Below are 18,219 nucleotides of genomic sequence, written 5' to 3' on the forward strand. Positions count from 1 at the left end.
TATATTTCTGTAAAAGAAATGCACATCATTTGAGACTCCTGTACTATTAAAAGCTTCACATATAAACAACGTTGGATGAATGTACATGTGAGGATGGATGGTCTATCAACCATTACATAACATCTCTCTCTCTCTCTCTCTCTCTCTCTCTCTCTCTCTCTCTCTCTCTCTCTCTCTCTCTCTCTCTCAGACACCCACACATACAATTCAGTAAATATTGGGGCACAATTATAAGAAAGCAGAACATATTAGTAACATTAAAAAAGTAGGGCATATATACAATCAGTTAACTGATTTGTTCCGCTCAAAAGCAGAGCTCTGGTCACCTTGCCTACGCGTATCATACGTGTCTGAGTCTCGCTCTCATTGCATACTCTCGGTGTCTTGTTGTCAGTGTCGGTTGAGACAGTACTTGAGTGGTCATGGTAGTGCACTTCACCAATCACATTACTAGCCTTTCTGTTTCATTCAGTCTGTTGGGGTTTTATGATAATTCCCATTGACCAGTGTATTTGCAGGACAAGAGTACCATGTTTATTGATTTTAGAGCATTCCTTCACAATGGATAAATTTCTTATAAGAAAGGAGGCTAGTGGCAGCCGTGAGTCTGATAGTGAACAATCATTGAACCCAACAAACTCCTATGTAAAAAAGGCAAAAATTCGCCATTATTTAAATAGACAGTATAATGAGAGCTACTTGAAGTTCGGATTTTTTTGGTCTGGAGATGCTGCTCAACCAAATCCATTATGTGTAGTTTGCGGCGATAAAATGTCAAATGAATCCATGGTACCAAGTAAGTTAAAGAGACATCTCACTTCTAAACATTCATCTCTGCAGGATAAAGATCTTGTATATTTTCAAAGGCTTTTAGATCAGCAATCGAAGCAGCGCAATGTATTTGATGACCGCATCAGAAAGGGCTCAGCTTGCTTCAATTGAAGTCGCAAAAATAATAGCATTAAAATCTAAATCTCACACACTTGCTGAGTCAGTTATACTGCCTGCTTGCAAAAAGATTGTTAAATCCATGTTTGGTGAGAAAGCTGAAAAAGAAATTAGCAAAATCCCCTTATCAAATGATACAATACACAGAAGAATTTTAGATTTATCTGAAAATATTGAAAAAAAAGGTTCAGAAAAAACTTCAGGATTCTACTTTTGCATTAACTGATGATGAGTCCACGGATATAAGCAACACTAGTCACTTGCTTGCATTTGTACGTTTTATTGATGGCAGTGAAATAATCAATCAGTTTTTGTGTTGCAAAGGAATGTCTACTACTACTAGAGGTCAAGATATTTTTGTTGTGATAACTGACTACCTTAGAGAAATGAATTTAACATGGAAATCTTGCGTAGGCATTTGCACTGATGGAGCCCCATGTATGACAGGCTGTATTAAAGGATTTGTATCTCTTGCAGAAAAAGAAAACCCACATCTTTTTCGTACTCATTGCTTTTTACACAGAGAAGTTCTTATTTCAAAAATATCACAAGAAGATTTAAAACTGGTGTTACACCAGCTAGTTGAAATAGTAAATTATATTAAAAGTAGGCCTTTGAAGTCAAGATTATTTGAACAACCATGCAAAGGAATGGACTCCCAGCATGTTAGATTACTAATGCATACCGAAGTTCGATGGCTATCGAAAGGTAAGGTATTAACTCGTGTTCATGAATTACACAAGGAATTAATCGTATTTTTCGACCAAGAAAAGCAGGGAAAATTCTGTGAGCATCTTTGTTGTGAACTTTGGATGTCTCTAAACTGGAATACCTAACAGAAATATTCTGTCAATTAAACAACACAAACAGTAGCATGCAAGTGAGAAATTAAAATATTCTGACCTCAACAGATAAGTTAGTTGCTCTAAAAAAGAAAATTATTATTTGGAAAAATAGAGCAAGCTCAGGTAATTTTGATATGTTTCCTTCAATGCGTACCACTTGCATTAAAGAAATGATCCCTATTGTTGTTTCTCATCTGACAGCGCTTGATGAAAACATCGACCACTATTTTCCATCACTGAGCACAGAGAAGTATGATGGATTCGAAATCCTTTCATGAATATTCCCCCTAATATTGGATTACAGTTGTGTGAAGAAGAGGAACTGGCCACCATTTCTAGTGACAGAGATCTAAAAATAAAACATTCTACTGTACCTATTGACTCATTTTGGATATCTGTTCAAGAGGAATATCCCACATTATCTAAAAAAGCTTTATCACTTTTGTTGCAATTTTCTACATCTTATTTATGTGAACTTGGCTTCTCAACCCTAAATAACATCAAAACTAAGAAGCGAGAGAGACTACGCTACACTGAAGAAGAAATGAGGGTCTGCTTATCACACATTCGACCAAATATTGAGGAAGTCGCCAAAAAACACCAGGCACAAGTTTCACACTAATCATCTTCACAATTTACTCTAAGAAAAACACTGAAATAAAGTAAGTTCATATTTAAAAGTGTTTTATTTCTTAAGTCTGTAGTTCAATCTCATATTTACAAGTATATATTCTCTTAATTTTTTCTCTTAAATTTTCCAAGTGTGTCGTGATATTATTATAAGATCCTAAGTGTGCCATTGGTAAAAAAAGGTTGAGAAACACTGCTTTAGATGAAAACATGGCAAGTTCTTCCTAATTCTCAAAAAAATTATCTTCTCATTTATACAAGTAATGTGAATATCTATTCTCAAACGATAACAGAGGCCAAATTGCAAATATTTTACTTCACTGGTGTTGCTTCGGAGATCTTTAATAGGAGTTATATTTTTTTTTTCATGCATCGAAGGTTCCAAATATTTGATTAAAATACAACTGTTGAGATGGGCAGAGGGAAAATACTTATTTGCCATATTAATTCATATTTCAGTCTATAATCTTATCCAGATATTGTTATTATTTTTGCCGCTTCACAACATCACAGCACTCACTCTGTCTCTTAACACGAGAATCTTTTCTTATATATATATATATATATATATATATATATATACATATATATATATATATATATATATATATATATATATATATATATATATATATATATATATATATATATATATATATATATATATATATATATATATATATATATATATACTTATATATATATATATATATATATATATATATATATATATATATATATATATATATATATATATATATATATTTGAGCTCAGGCCATGTCGTCCTGATGGAAGTTCCTTCATTAGTAGCGTCCTAGGTATATTTGACTACAGTTATATATCCCTGAGAATTTACTGAAGGTATCCAGAATTCTAACTCCTGGAGCGAATATCCCTTAAAATTTAGAAAAGGATATCGCATATATCAGAGGACGTATTCTTGACACGTCTCATAGCTATCTACACCCGGCATACGCCGGCGGGTCCGGCAGATGCCGGCAAGCCCGGCAATACTGGTGACATGCCGCCGCCAGTCATCGCTGTAGCCCAAAAGTTTTCCAACCTACAAGTGGTTCATGGGCACCCAATTGTGAGACCATCACTTTTAGGGAGTGATTCTTACTACCAATTAATGGTTATTATCTATTAATTCAATCCCCTATATTGAACATGGAAGATTGTGTTATGAAGACATCTTATATCCAAGGATATTATGTTCCCCTTGAATTTATTATGAATCTTTAGTTCAATATTGGAGGAGGTCATAGCAATGGGCTGGACAGGAAACAAATTTAGGTATCTTTCCTACTTTCTAGCTTACTCTATCAAGGCTAATATTAATTAAATATTAATTAAAGATTAATTAAATATTAATTAAAATATTTATGCTGAAATCTGAGAATTTCCCCGAATACTTATAGCTTTTCTTTCTTTACAGGATGAGCATCCCGTGTGCGGGTACAACTTTTGCAGGGTTCGTAGTAAGAGCTTCTACGGACATGGCATGTACAGGGCCCATGCTCGCTGCGCAGTCACCAAAGGGTCTCTCAAGTACTGGGACCCACAGGTATGTACTGTTTGTGGCAAACTAATTAAAGATGCTTTTGATGATCAAAAGTCTACTGAGTCTAGGGATGCAGCAAGGGATACGCTGCGAAAATGGGTCAGGGGCTTTCAGAAGAACACCTCTGGCCCATACCTTCCTAATGAGAGGATGAGGGATTGTCTCTTCCCTAATGCATCTGCGGAGGCAAATGTTCCCCAGGCTCAACCTGAGATCCCCCTAGTTCAGATTCCGGTAGAACCTGACGTTTCGAATGCCTTTCAGAGCATCTCATTAGAGGACAACATGACTGTTGTCTCGGAGGAGACTGAGAACAATCTCCTAGTGGATGAACTGGAGCAGGAGGATGAGATACCTCCTAAGACTGGAGTAGAGATAACAAAAACGATTTCGGTATCGTCTGCAGCAGCGACTGAACCGATGCCTTCGACTTCTTCTACCGCACCCCAGTTGGATTCCATTACAAGTACGCTACACTCGCTACTGTCCATGGTGCAGGACATTCAGAAGAAATCGTCTGAGAAAGAAGCAGCTTTCCAGACGGAGATTCATCAGCTAGTTGCATCACGTTTAGCGCCGAATAAGTTAAACTTTAAGGACCTCCCCGTCTTCTCTGACGTTAACCCATGGAGGTATGCAGAGCATATGCCTATGTCGGGGGGGGGGGGGAGATCTTCCTCTCAGAGAAACTGGGAACAGTTCCAGTAGAAGAAATTGAATTTTGGCCTAGTATAGGGGCCCATCCGGATTACTATGTCCGTCTGAGGACGGAACCAGCATCCAAGGAGGAAACAGAGCCGAAGGAGACGATTGTCCTTGAATAATCTAAGGCACAGGCCTTATATACAACCACCTTGAAAGAGAAGGCCTTTACTAGTTCCAAGGTGCCGGCTCTCAGCAAAAAGCACCCATCCTTTATTGCTGACTCCGAACGTGCCTTCCCCTTTATGGACAAAGGGTTTAAGGCAGCCTTAAAGGCAGTTGAGGCAGGGAAACTTTGCCCTACACTTGAGGAGTGTAGACCATTTTCCCTCGCCTTCCCTCCAGATGATAAGGATTGGAAGGATGTCCATAACACCTTCACAGTTGGGAAGCTAGAGGCAGATATCGCTGGACGGCAGTTCAACGAAGATCTCCCAAAGCTGTCCGAGTTTCTCCTGTATAGGGAACAGGAGACTAAGGAACGTCTCGCTGCTTCCATGTCTCTGCAGACTGCCTTAGAGACTATGACTGTTGCCAAATGATATTTGGCAAAGACCATGTACATATCTGGGGTAGATATGTACATGGTCTTTGCCAAATATAATTTGGCAACAGTCACCAAGGATTTGTACAATTTTATTAAAGCCAGAAGGGCTTGTGTTCGCTTCTGCTACAGTGAAGCACGAACCAAGAAAACTGATAGCTTCCAATATTTGGGGAAAAGACCTCTTCCCAAGTGAAGTGGTCAAAGAGGTCGTAGATAAAGTCACTTCAGAGAATACGAATCTCCTCTCCAAATGGGGCTTGGCCTCTAAAAGGAAATCTTCTGCTGATGAGGGTCCCCAGCCGAAGAACAAGTCAAAACGACCAAGTTTGCCCTCTCGGCCAAAGCAACAGCAACAGCTTCCGATGGCCACGATGCCCCAGACGGTGGCACAACCAACTACCACCTTTCAACTGGTGCCCCAAACGCTGGCGACCCAGTCGCCCGTGTTCACCCCAGTATTTGAAATTCAATCAACTACCTTTAAGACGAAGTCTCGAGGTTCCTTTCGAGGATCCTCTAGATGCCCCTTTAGAGATAGGGGTAACAGATGTGGACGTGGCCGAGGAGGCAAGTCCTCCAACCAGCACTCCAAGTGAGATGCTGCCGATAGGAGGGAGACTTCTCCACTTCCGGGATCGTTGGACCTTCGATCCCTGGGCCCACAGCCTAATCAAGAAGGGACTAGGGTGGAGTTGGAGCTCAACTCCACCAAACTTCCCTCAATTCTTCCAACACTCAACCCCCGTACTGGAGGAATATGTTCAGGAACTCTTGAACAAAAGAGTTATACAGAAGGTAAAGTCCATTAGATTTCAAAGAAGGCTATTTTATGTTCCGAAGAAGGATTCGGAAAAGCTCAGAGTCATTCTAGACTTATCAACACTCAACAAGTTCATAGTGAACCACAGGTTCAGAATGTTGACGCTTCAACACATAAGGACCCTTTTGCCCAAACGGGTATTCACAGTCTCTATAGACAAGACGGATGCATACTGGCATGTTCCAATCAACCGTCAAGTTTTCCCATACCTAGGGTTCAAACTACAGAAAAGAAAGTACGTTTTCAGAGCCATGCCCTTCGGCCTAAAAATAGACCCAAGGGTATTCACAAAGCTTGCTAATGCAGTCATTCATCAACTATGCCTGAAAGGAATCCAGGTGGTAGCCTACCTGGACGATTGGCTGGTGTGGGCAGCATCCGAGGAAAAATGCATGCAAGCCTCCAAGGAAGTGATCCAGTTCCTGGAACACTTAGGATTCAAGATCAACTTGAAAAAGTCTCGGCTTTCTCCTGCTCAAAAGATCCAGTGGCTGGGTGTCCATTGGGACCTACAGTTACACTGCCTTTCCATTCCATTAAAGAAGAGGAAAGAGATAGCAGGATCTGTCAAAAGACTCCTTCAATCCGACAGGATATCAAGAAGGCAACAGTTGTTGGGGTCCCTATAGTTTGCCTCAGTGACAGATCCAGTATTGAAAGCACAATTAAAAGATGCATCAGGAGTTTGGAGAAAATATGCATCAAACGCTCAAAGTGATCTACAATGACCGATACCAAATCGTCTGCGATCACTACTCAAGCCATGGTCGGTGGCTAAGAACCTAAGAAACAAGGTACCCTTGAAACCACCTCCTCCAGCAGTCACCGCTCATACGGATGAGTCGGAGGAGAGGTGGGGAGGTCATTCTCATCAACGGAAAGTCCAAGGAACCTGGTCTCCCCTCTTCAAGTCCTTCCACATCAATTTTCTGGAAGCCATGGCAGTTTTTCTATCTCTGAAAAAGCTGAAACTTCGCTGCTCAATCCACATCCGTTTGGTTCTAGACAGCGAAGTAGTAATGAAATGCCTAAATCGACAAGGCTCGAGATCGCCTCACATAAATCAAGTGATATTGGCCATCCTTCTTCTAGCTAAGAAGAAGAGATGGCACTTGTCAGCAGTCCACCTTCAAGGGTTCAGCAATGTGACTGCAGACGCTCTATCCAGGGTCAACCCGATAGAGTCCGAATGGTCTCTAGACGCAAGATCATTGTCTTTCATTTTACACAAAGATCCAGGACTGCAGATAGACCTCTTCGTAACGAGCGATAACAAGAAGCTACCCTGGTATGTAGCCCCGTACAAGGATCCTCTAGCGGAAGCAACAGACGCAATGTCCATAAATTGGAACAGGTGGTCTAAGATCTACCTGTTCCCTCCAACCAACCTTCAGCTGAAAGTCCTCGACAAACTGAGATCCTTTCGGGGGACAGCAGCAATAGTGGCCCACAAGTGGCCCAACAGCGTTTGGTTCTCTCTGATAACGGAACTACGCCTGAAGCTGATCCCTTTGCCGGAACCAGTTCTGACTCTGCAAGTGCAGAAATTGACTGCCTGCTTCATCAGAGACAACCCAGAACCTTCATCTCATGATTTTCTCGCCCTAGCGGTCAAGAAACGGTTTGGGATTTCTAGAGACAATATCAACTTCTTAGAAGAATACAATTCAAAGTCAACAAGAAGACAATATGAGTCTTCCTGGAAGAAATGGGTGCCCTTTGTCAAGGCGAAGAATCCTGAGGAGATATTTACGGATTTCTGCTTGTCCTTTTTCATCCATCTGCATGAACATGGTTTAGCAGCTTATACGATTACTACATGTAAATCAGCCCTACCCAGACCAATACTATACGCCTTCCAGGTGGACTGCTCTAATGAAATCTTCAACAAGATTCCTAAATCCTGCGCTAAACTTCAGCCTGCAGCTCCTCCAAAGCCCATTTCATGGTCTTTGGATATAGTTATTCATTTAACTCAACCCTGAACAATGAAGATTGCTCGCTGAAAGACTTGACTCAAAAGGTGATATTCTTATTTGCACTAGCCTCAGGAGCCAGAGTTAGCGAAATAAAATGGCCCTCTCGAGGGATGATGGCCATATTTAGTTCACAGAAAGCGGAGAACTGAACCTCTTTCCGGACCCGTCGTTTCTCGCCAAGAACGAGCTGCCCACTAAGAGATGGGGTCCCTAGAGAATCTGCCCTCTGAAGGAAGAAGCATTCCTCTGCCCAGTGGATTGCTTAAAGGTCTATCTTCGTAGAGTTTCAGACTTTAAGAGAGGTCAGCTTTTTAGGGGAGAGACTTCTGGTTCAACGTTATCGTTGAAACAGATAAGGGCGAAATTCACCTGTTTTATACGCAGAGTGGATCCAGACAGTACACCAGCAGGTCATGATCCGAGAAAAGTTGCCTCGTCTCTGAATTTCTTTCGCACAATGTCGTTTGAAAAGCCTGCATGCTTACACTGTTTGGAAGCCTTCCAGAGTTTTCAACAAGCACTATGCGAAGCAATTACAAGAAATAAAATTTCATCCGGTAGCGGCAGGCAGTGATATAAAACCTGCTGCTTGATTACTGCGAAGAACAGTGCACTAATTGGGACTTTTAGTGGAGGGTGTACATGATAGACTTTTATGGTATATCATGTTGAGTATTGTGTTTAGGAAGACACTATAGACTGTTCTATCTATACAGGTGACATCAAGCATAATAAGCTGACCCAAGTTCCAGGCTTTCTTATATGCACAGTGTTCCTAGTAATAACAGCATACATAGTGAAATATTATATTTCCCTTTGAGTGGCTAATGTTTCCTTTTCAGGTGAAACTTATTTATTTTCTGTTATTACTCTTTATGCTTTTACGCAGAATTGTTCAGCGTAAGATGTAATTGATTACAACCATGATTTCTATTTTTGTAGTAAACAATAGAAGGAATCTTTGCGTCTCTTTCACCTAAAACATTCGAAATTATGTATAAATCAGAGCATCCTTGATTCTCTCAATATTTAAGGAAATATTGGGGAACTATGGTTTCTACCATTCCAAGCAAACAGGTAAGAACTGTTTGTACTAACTGTTTATCTTACTGATTTAAGGTTTCATACATGGATACAAACCTGTCTGTCTCTTTATATCCAGACTTGGGAGGATTCAGTAACCTATACAGGACTATACCATCTAAGTAAAAACTAGGCTTTACGTATATAATGACACTAATATACATACTGTTTGCTAGATTGTTCCTTGAACTCACAATCCTCTGGATTTTTCCTAAAGTCTACCCAGACTTTTCCCTGTAGGTGGCAGGAAGAACTGACATATTTTATGATCAGTTAATTGATGTATAACGGTAACAGCAAGTGTCTCTGGTCTAGAAGACCAAATAGGAAATATTTATCTCGAGATAACGGCACTATTGAAAATCCACAGATACATTAATGCTCTGGTAAACTTCCATCAGGACCTCGTGGCCTAAGCCCAAAAAACGGATTTTTAGCGAAGCGAAAAATCTATTTTTGGGTGAGGTAGTAATGTCGTCCTGATGGACCCACCCTCTTATTGACAAAAGGTTAAAGAATCCCTCCCTATGGTACTGTATATGCAACACCTACAAAGCTTTGTAGAATGGCTTGGTGGCGCCTCGCGATGGCGATTCTACGCACTATTTACAGTATACTAAGAATGTCGAGAGCATCGCCTCCTTAACGACTCTCCTATATTCTTGCTAGTTTTCCCTCTTGAAGCAAAAACGCTATTGGGGGTGTAGATAGCTATGAGACGTGTCAAGAATACGTCCTCTGATATATGCGATATCCTTTTTTAAATTTTAAGGGATATTCGCTCCAGGAGTTAGAATTCTGGATACCTTCGGTATATTCTCTGGGATATATCACTGTAGTCAAATATACCTAGGAAGCTACTAACGAAGGAACTTCCATCAGGACGACACGGTTACCTCACCCAAAAATAGATTTTTTGCTTCGCTCAAAATACGTTATATATATATATATATATATATATATATATATATATATATATATATATATATATATATATATATATATATATATATATATATATATATATATATATATATATATATATATATATATATATATATATATATATATATACACATATATATATATATATATATATATATATATATATATATATATATATATATATATATATATATATATATATATATAAATTTCTACCTCATACTTGGGATCGAACGCTAGCCCCTTTTAATGAAAGGCCAGGTCGAAACCAACCATGTCACGAGAGCCCATAAAAAGAATTGGAACCTGACCGCTACCAGCTGTCCGAGGATTTACCTGGCGAGACATCAGTCTCTTATCAGCGAGTTTTACCCAATTCCCATGGCCACCACGTGACACAATTGGTAGTAATTCATTCAAATTACCCCTAATGAGTCAATATGGATAAATATCAACACAACATCGTGTTCAAATAGAAATAAATTTCTACCTCATACTTGGGATCGAACGCTAGCCCCTTCTAATGAAAGGCCAGGTCGAAACCAACCATGTCACGAGAGCCCATAAAAAGAATTGGAACCTGACCGCTACCAGCTGTCCGAGGATTTACCTGGCGAGACATCAGTCTCTTATCAGCGAGTTTTACCCAATTCCCCGGGCCACCACGTGACACAATTGGTAGTAATTCATTCAAATTACCCCTAATGAGTCAATATGGATAAATATCAACACAACATCGTGTTCAAATAGAAATAAATTTCTACCTCATACTTGGGATCGAACGCTAGCCCCTTCTAATGAAAGGCCAGGTCGAAACCAACCATGTCACGAGAGCCCATTAAAAGAATTGGAACCTGACCGCTACCAGCTGTTCGAGGATTTACCTGGCGAGACATCAGTCTCTTATCAGCGAGTTTTACCCAATTCCCCGGGCCACCACGTGACACAATTGGTAGTAATTCATTCAAATTACCCCTAATGAGTCAATATGGATAAATATCAACACAACATCGTGTTCAAATAGAAATAAATTTCTACCTCATACTTGGGATCGAACGCTAGCCCCTTCTAATGAAAGGCCAGGTCGAAACCAACCATGTCACGAGAGCCCATAAAAAGAATTGGAACCTGACCGCTACCAGCTGTCCGAGGATTTACCTGGCGAGACATCAGTCTCTTATCAGCGAGTTTTACCCAATTCCCCGGGCCACCACGTGACACAATTGGTAGTAATTCATTCAAATTACCCCTAATGAGTCAATATGGATAAATATCAACACAACATCGTGCTCAAATAGAAATAAATTTCTACCTCATACTTGGGATCGAACGCTAGCCCCTTCTAATGAAAGGCCAGGTCGAAACCAACCATGTCACGAGAGCCCATAAAAAGAATTGGAACCTGACCGCTACCAGCTGTCCGAGGATTTACCTGGCGAGACATCAGTCTCTTATCAGCGAGTTTTACCCAATTCCCCGGGCCACCACGTGACACAATTGGTAGTAATTCATTCAAATTACCCCTAATGAGTCAATATGGATAAATATCAACACAACATCGTGTTCAAATAGAAATAAATTTCTACCTCATACTTGGGATCGAACGCTAGCCCCTTCTAATGAAAGGCCAGGTCGAAACCAACCATGTCACGAGAGCCCATAAAAAGAATTGGAACCTGACCGCTACCAGCTGTCCGAGGATTTACCTGGCGAGACATCAGTCTCTTATCAGCGAGTTTTACCCAATTCCCCGGGCCACCACGTGACACAATTGGTAGTAATTCATTCAAATTACCCCTAATGAGTCAATATGGATAAATATCAACACAACATCGTGTTCAAATAGAAATAAATTTCTACCTCATACTTGGGATCGAACGCTAGCCCCTTCTAATGAAAGGCCAGGTCGAAACCAACCATGTCACGAGAGCCCATAAAAAGAATTGGAACCTGACCGCTACCAGCTGTCCGAGGATTTACCTGGCGAGACATCAGTCTCTTATCAGCGAGTTTTACCCAATTCCCTGGGCCACCACGAGGACCTGGTAGACCAAGAGAAACGTGGCTGATAACAATACATATATTATTCTCACTATTATTATTATTACTCGTCAAGCTACAGCCCTAGTTGGAAAAGCAAGATGCTATAAGCCAAAGGGCTCCAGCAGGGAAAATAGCCCAGTGAGGAAAGGCAATAAGGAAATAAATAGATGATGAAAAATAATTAACAATATCTCATTCTAAAAACAGTAACAGAGTCAAAACAGATATGTCCTATATAAACTATTAACAACGTCAAAAAGAGATATGTCCTATATAAACAATAAAAAGACTCATGCCAGCCTGGACAACATAAAAACATTTGCTCCAACTTTGAGCTTTTGAAGTTCTACTGATTCAACTACCCGATTAGGAAGATCATTCCACAACTTGGTAACATCTGGATTAAAACTTCTAGAATACTGTGTAGTAATGAGCCTCATAATGGAGAAGGCCTGGCTATTAGAATTAACTGCCTGCCTAGTATTAGGAATAGGATAGAATTGTCCAGGGAGATCTGAATGTAAAGGATGGTCAGAGTTATGAAAAATCTTATGCAACATGCATAATGAAGTAATTGGACGACGGTGCCAAAGATTAATATCTAGATCAGGAATAAGAAATTTAATAGACCGTAAGAGTCTGTCCACCAAATCAAGATGAGAAACAGCAGCTGAACACCAGACAGGAGAACAATACTCAAAACAAGGTAGAATGAACGAATTAAAACACTTCTTCAAAATAGATTGATCACCGAAAATCTCGTAACACTTTCTCAATAAGCCAATTTTTTTTTTTAAAATGAAGAAGACACAGACCTGTGTTTTTCAAAAGTAAATTTGTTGCCGAGAATCACACCTAAAATTTTAAAAGAGTCATACAAATTTAAAGAAATATTATCAATACTGAGATCCGGAGGTTGAGGAACCAACTTCCTTGACCTTTTTACAATCATACTTTGAGTTTTGTTAGGATTCAACTTCATACCCCATAATTTGCACCATGCACTAATTTTAGCTGGATTTCTATTAAGGGATTAACCAACCCCAGATCTACATTCAGGGGATGGAATTGGTGCAAAGAGAGTAGCATCATCAGCATATGCAACAAGCTTGTTTTCTAGGACAAACCACATGTCGTGCGTATATAGTATGAAAAGTAATGGGTCAAGAACACTACCCTGTGGAACTACGTATATTACATTCCTATACTCACTATGGTGCCTATCAACACCAACTCTATGAGATCTATTACTTAGAAAATCAATAATAATACTAAGAAACGACCCACCTACTCCCAACTGTTTGAATTTGAAAACAAGGTCCTCATGATTATCACGGTCAAAGGCAGCACTAAAATCAAGGCCAATTATACGAACTTCCTGACCACAATCAAGGGATTTCTGTACAGCATTGGAGATTGTAAGAAGGGCATCACATACTCAAAGGCCTTTACGAAACACAAATTACAAACTAGGGAATAGATGATTACCTTCAGCAAAACTATTAAGATGTTATGTCAGAACACGTTCAAAAACTTTAGAAAATATGGGAGCTCCAACAAGTGCTAAAAGCTCCGCTTCTTGCTAACTTGCGCAAAATAACAGAAAACTTTGGAGCTAAGAAATCTGCTATCTTTAAAAAAAACAAAGGAAAAATACCATTTGGGTCTAAACCTTCATAAGCATCAAGGTCCATCAACGGAGCTTTAATATCACAAGAACGAAAAACAGAAATGAAGTTCAAGTATACACACACACACACACACACACACACACATATATATATATATATATATATATATATATATATATATATATATATATATATATATATATATATATATATATATATATATGTTTATATATATATATATATATATATATATATATATATATATATATATATATATATATATATATATATATATATATATATATATATATATATATATATATATATATATGTGTGTGTGTGTATATATATATATATATATATATATATATATATATATATATATATATATATATATATATATATATATATAAACTAAAATTGAAATTATAAACACAGTTACAAGTAAAATATGGAGATAAAAAAATTAACTAAGAGAAAAGTATCTTAAAATTAAATATACAAAAATCAAAATTGTCTAAGGAGACCAACCTGTCTGGAACAGACTAGAGTACTGAGTGACTATCTGAAGGACAGTACTCAAGAAGAAAATTCTAAATTTGCCAGCTTAAGCGATGTGGAGGGGGACAGAGGATAATTGGCTGTTTAGTTTAGGAGCCCTTTCTTTAATCATTAGCGATTCCAATACTAGTAGAGAGGAGTTATTTGGCGCTTGAGCTATGATTTCAAAGTTTTTATATGCAATGTTGGTCTTGCATTTACTTGCATGTTCTCTGATGGTTGAGAATTCTTTGGTTTTGAGCGCACATCCAGTTCTATGACTCACTCACCGATGCGCATCTATGCAAACTTTCAGCAATCTTTTTGTGGAACCCACATAATTTCCGAGATTACATCTCGGACAAGTAAACATATAGACCACTGAAGAACGCATTAGGTCGGGGAGAGAATCCTTAATTGTAAACATAGATCCCACTGTCAGGGGATTCCTAAAAATAAGTTTAAAATCCAGAATCGGAAAATTGTTTAAAATGACTTTTTTAATTAGTTTCCCATATTTTACGTTATTAATAAAAGGCAAAGAGGCATAGAAAATCCTTTTTGGTACTGTAGGAACTTGAAGTTTAGGTTAGTAATGTTTGGTTAGAAATTTGTTAACTATTCTATAAAATATTTTAGTTGGAAAACAGTTATCCTTGAAATGCTGCTTCATAAAGATTATTTCATTATGAAAGGATGTTCAGTCAGACGAAAGGTAAAATGCCCTGCAGATCAGGGTTGTTACGACATTTAACTTAAAATTATAAAAGCAAAAGCTAAAAAAATTGGTGCCTAAACCAGTGAACGTCTTTTTTTTAAAATACGCTAGTTTCTAGACGTGTCTGCTCTCTTGAGATGTTAATGTCAAGATATGGTAACTTGTTATTTTCTTCTTCCTCAATAGTGAACTTGATGTTTGGATGAACGTTATTGATGAAATCTAAAAATCCAGAAGCATGTTCCTTTTGCTTGAAAGTAGCTAACGTATCATCTACGTAGCGTTTATAAAATATAGGTCTAAATAGCAAAGGACATTGGTCTAAAAACTGCTCCTCAAGATGACACAAAAATATTGGCGAAGGTGGGCTCAAGCCATGTCGTCCTGATGGAGGTCCCTTAAAGTACCTTCCACTGTGATATATGTAATACCGTGATATTCCCAGAGAATTGTACCTTTAGGTATCCAGAATTCTAACTCCTGGCGCGAATATCCTTAAATTCTCTCTCAAGGATATCGCATAATATCAGAGGACGTATTCTTGACACGCCTCGTAACAATCTATACCCCTAATAGCGTTTACGCTTCGAGGAAGTGTGGCAAAATAAAAAGGAGCCGTATCAAGGCTACCCCGTTCCTGTACTACTTTTAAGTATGATAACAGCGCCGTTCTTCGATGGCGGACATTCCTTATATTGTAGCGATTTCGTTCAGTGGTATTCCCTGCTGATCTAACTTTTTGATCGTTTTAAAAGATTATAATTATGCTTTTTCCATCTTCTTCTGCCTCTGGAAAGTTGAGTATCGGGTCTTTACTATGAGTATAATTTAGCTCCGGTTTCAAAATGTAATTAGAGTAATTTCTTGTGCTTCAGAGCTAGGCCAGTTACTGGAGGCGCCATGGGTGCCGTCGTTTGTTAGGCTTGTGTTATTTAGATAGCAGAACGACTTCTAGTTTAAAGAGTTTTATTTAATCATTTTAATTATTTAGCTATTTAGGCAATTTTTCTCGTAAAGATTTGATAATGAGCATAATTTTCCTTTCTCGGTCGATCGTATAGTTAGAGTTTCGGTGATTTAGGTAACCGAGATCTCGTCTTGCCTTGGTATTCTAACATAGGCATTTTACTATACGTTCAGACATCCCCCGTTTACCCTCGTGTATTGTTTTCAATTCAGCGGAGACTGATACCTCCTAGAATTATATGAAACATGACACGTCTCTTCTGAGATTTAAGGGTAATCTCTTTCCCTCTGACTGTAGCTTCAGGCTACAACCCTAATAGCCGTGCCTTGAATTTTATTCAGACATGACTAACCTAGGGTTTTTTTTCCTGCCTCTTCCCTTAAACTGCTGGTTGTGGTATACCAGCAGGTTTTTGGATTTATTCAGAATCTCAGAGTATTTAGTTTTATGTCGGCGACCTGCCGGAGGGCGAATGGGTTTTAGAATACCATCATTCCCCTGACGGCTAGGCTGCCGGCAATAGAGGTTAGCCCTCCCTAGCCGCACTTGAAGTAGTGGAAGGATACCATCTTCTCCTTGCGACTAAAAGACTAGTCCTACACCACAGTCTTCTAGGCTGAAGAGTGATCTTTTTTTGCCCAAGATGACGTGGCACTGGGACTCTGTTTCTCCCGTGTTGAGAGGAGGCGGCAATGCCGCCATCCCCTTAACTGTGTTGGCAATCTCTAGGATGGAGAACTGAGACTCTCCTATCACCTAGGATTCTGCCGATACTGAAACAGAGTTTCTTTTAACAGGTGGTGGGACTGACAATTTTGCCAGTTCCGTTCACACTCTATACAGGACCCGGTTCCCTACCCCTCTGTCCACTTTCCATGGCCGAGCCATTGTGTTTCTTGGGCCGGCATCTTGCAACCTTACCATTGCCGGTAGGTTGCCAGAGCCGGCCAGATTCCCTCTCTAGCCCTGAAATTGGCTGACGGCAATGCATACTGCCGGCAACCACATCATCTGTCGGCAACTATGGTCCCTACCATTAGCCGATGACTGTCGGCAGCCAAGATGGCTGTCGACAGCTGGCGGCTGCCGGCAGTTGGCGGTTGCGGCAACTGGCGGCTGCGGCAACTGGTGGCTGCCACCTGCCGGCTGCCGGCGGCCATGATGGCTGTGAGTGGGAAGTCCCTTGCTATCCCCAAGGTTCTTTAGTTCTCCCTTGGACTGTTATTTAGTAATTCTTTTGCCACATTACCGCCGGACAGACCAGTACAGATAAGTGCTGACTTAGATGGCAGCACACCGACTGTACTGATACTGCCGGAGACTAGCCTGCCGGCAGTGTATTGGCGGAAACTTAGCGGCAATAGTACTATAGCTGGATGGAAGCTTGAATGGTGCATTCTCCCCTTCCATTGGAACCTTCTATTTGGAAGAAAAACAGTAAAATGAATCTTTTACATCCTTAATTAGTATATACATACACAGTAAAGGAGTAGCCTTTCCTCCATGCTATCTTTCTCTCTAGCTAGCATACTAGATATGCCGGCAAGACCTAGTTATGCCAGCAGCATGCCGGCTGAGCTACAGTATATGTTATACAAGTAGCCAGTATATCTACAGTATGGATTATACTACAGATAGAAAACTACTATATATTTTATACTAGTAGTTATTTCCAATATATTTTGGATATCCAACACAGGCATTTGTTGAACCCAATCCCATATTGAATGAATATGATTTCTTCAATACCCTGATTAGAAATCAGTATTCGAATTACCCTACAATATTAAATATCTTCCAGGCAGAAGTGATACACTCCTAACTCTTAAACGGTAGAGCCCTTATCCTTGAGTCTCCCTGATCAGGAAACTCCATATTTTAATATTGTAAGGAAGGCTACAGCAAATAGGCTGAGTGGGCTATACAAATATATGTCTTTCATTTCCCTAGTCCAACTGGCTTCATGGTAGATGGGCCGTACTGTCATATGCTACTATGAAGGCAGCATAATGACTAGACTACAATACATGATGTACAGTAGCCAGTAAATTGCAGTATAGACTTACTGCAAATAGAAAACTACAGTACCATTATACAGTAGTAATTTCTAATATACCTTGGGTACCCTTGTACGAGCTTTCCACTGGTACAGCTCATATATTGAATGAATAGTTTTCTTCAATATTCGTATTGTGAATCAGTCATTCTGACCCCACATTATTAGCATTATTTTGGGACAGTGAATTGGTACTTTTC

The sequence above is a fragment of the Palaemon carinicauda genome, unplaced genomic scaffold (assembly GCF_036898095.1).
Source record: "Palaemon carinicauda isolate YSFRI2023 unplaced genomic scaffold, ASM3689809v2 scaffold332, whole genome shotgun sequence".
NCBI classification, from domain to species: domain Eukaryota; kingdom Metazoa; phylum Arthropoda; class Malacostraca; order Decapoda; family Palaemonidae; genus Palaemon; species Palaemon carinicauda.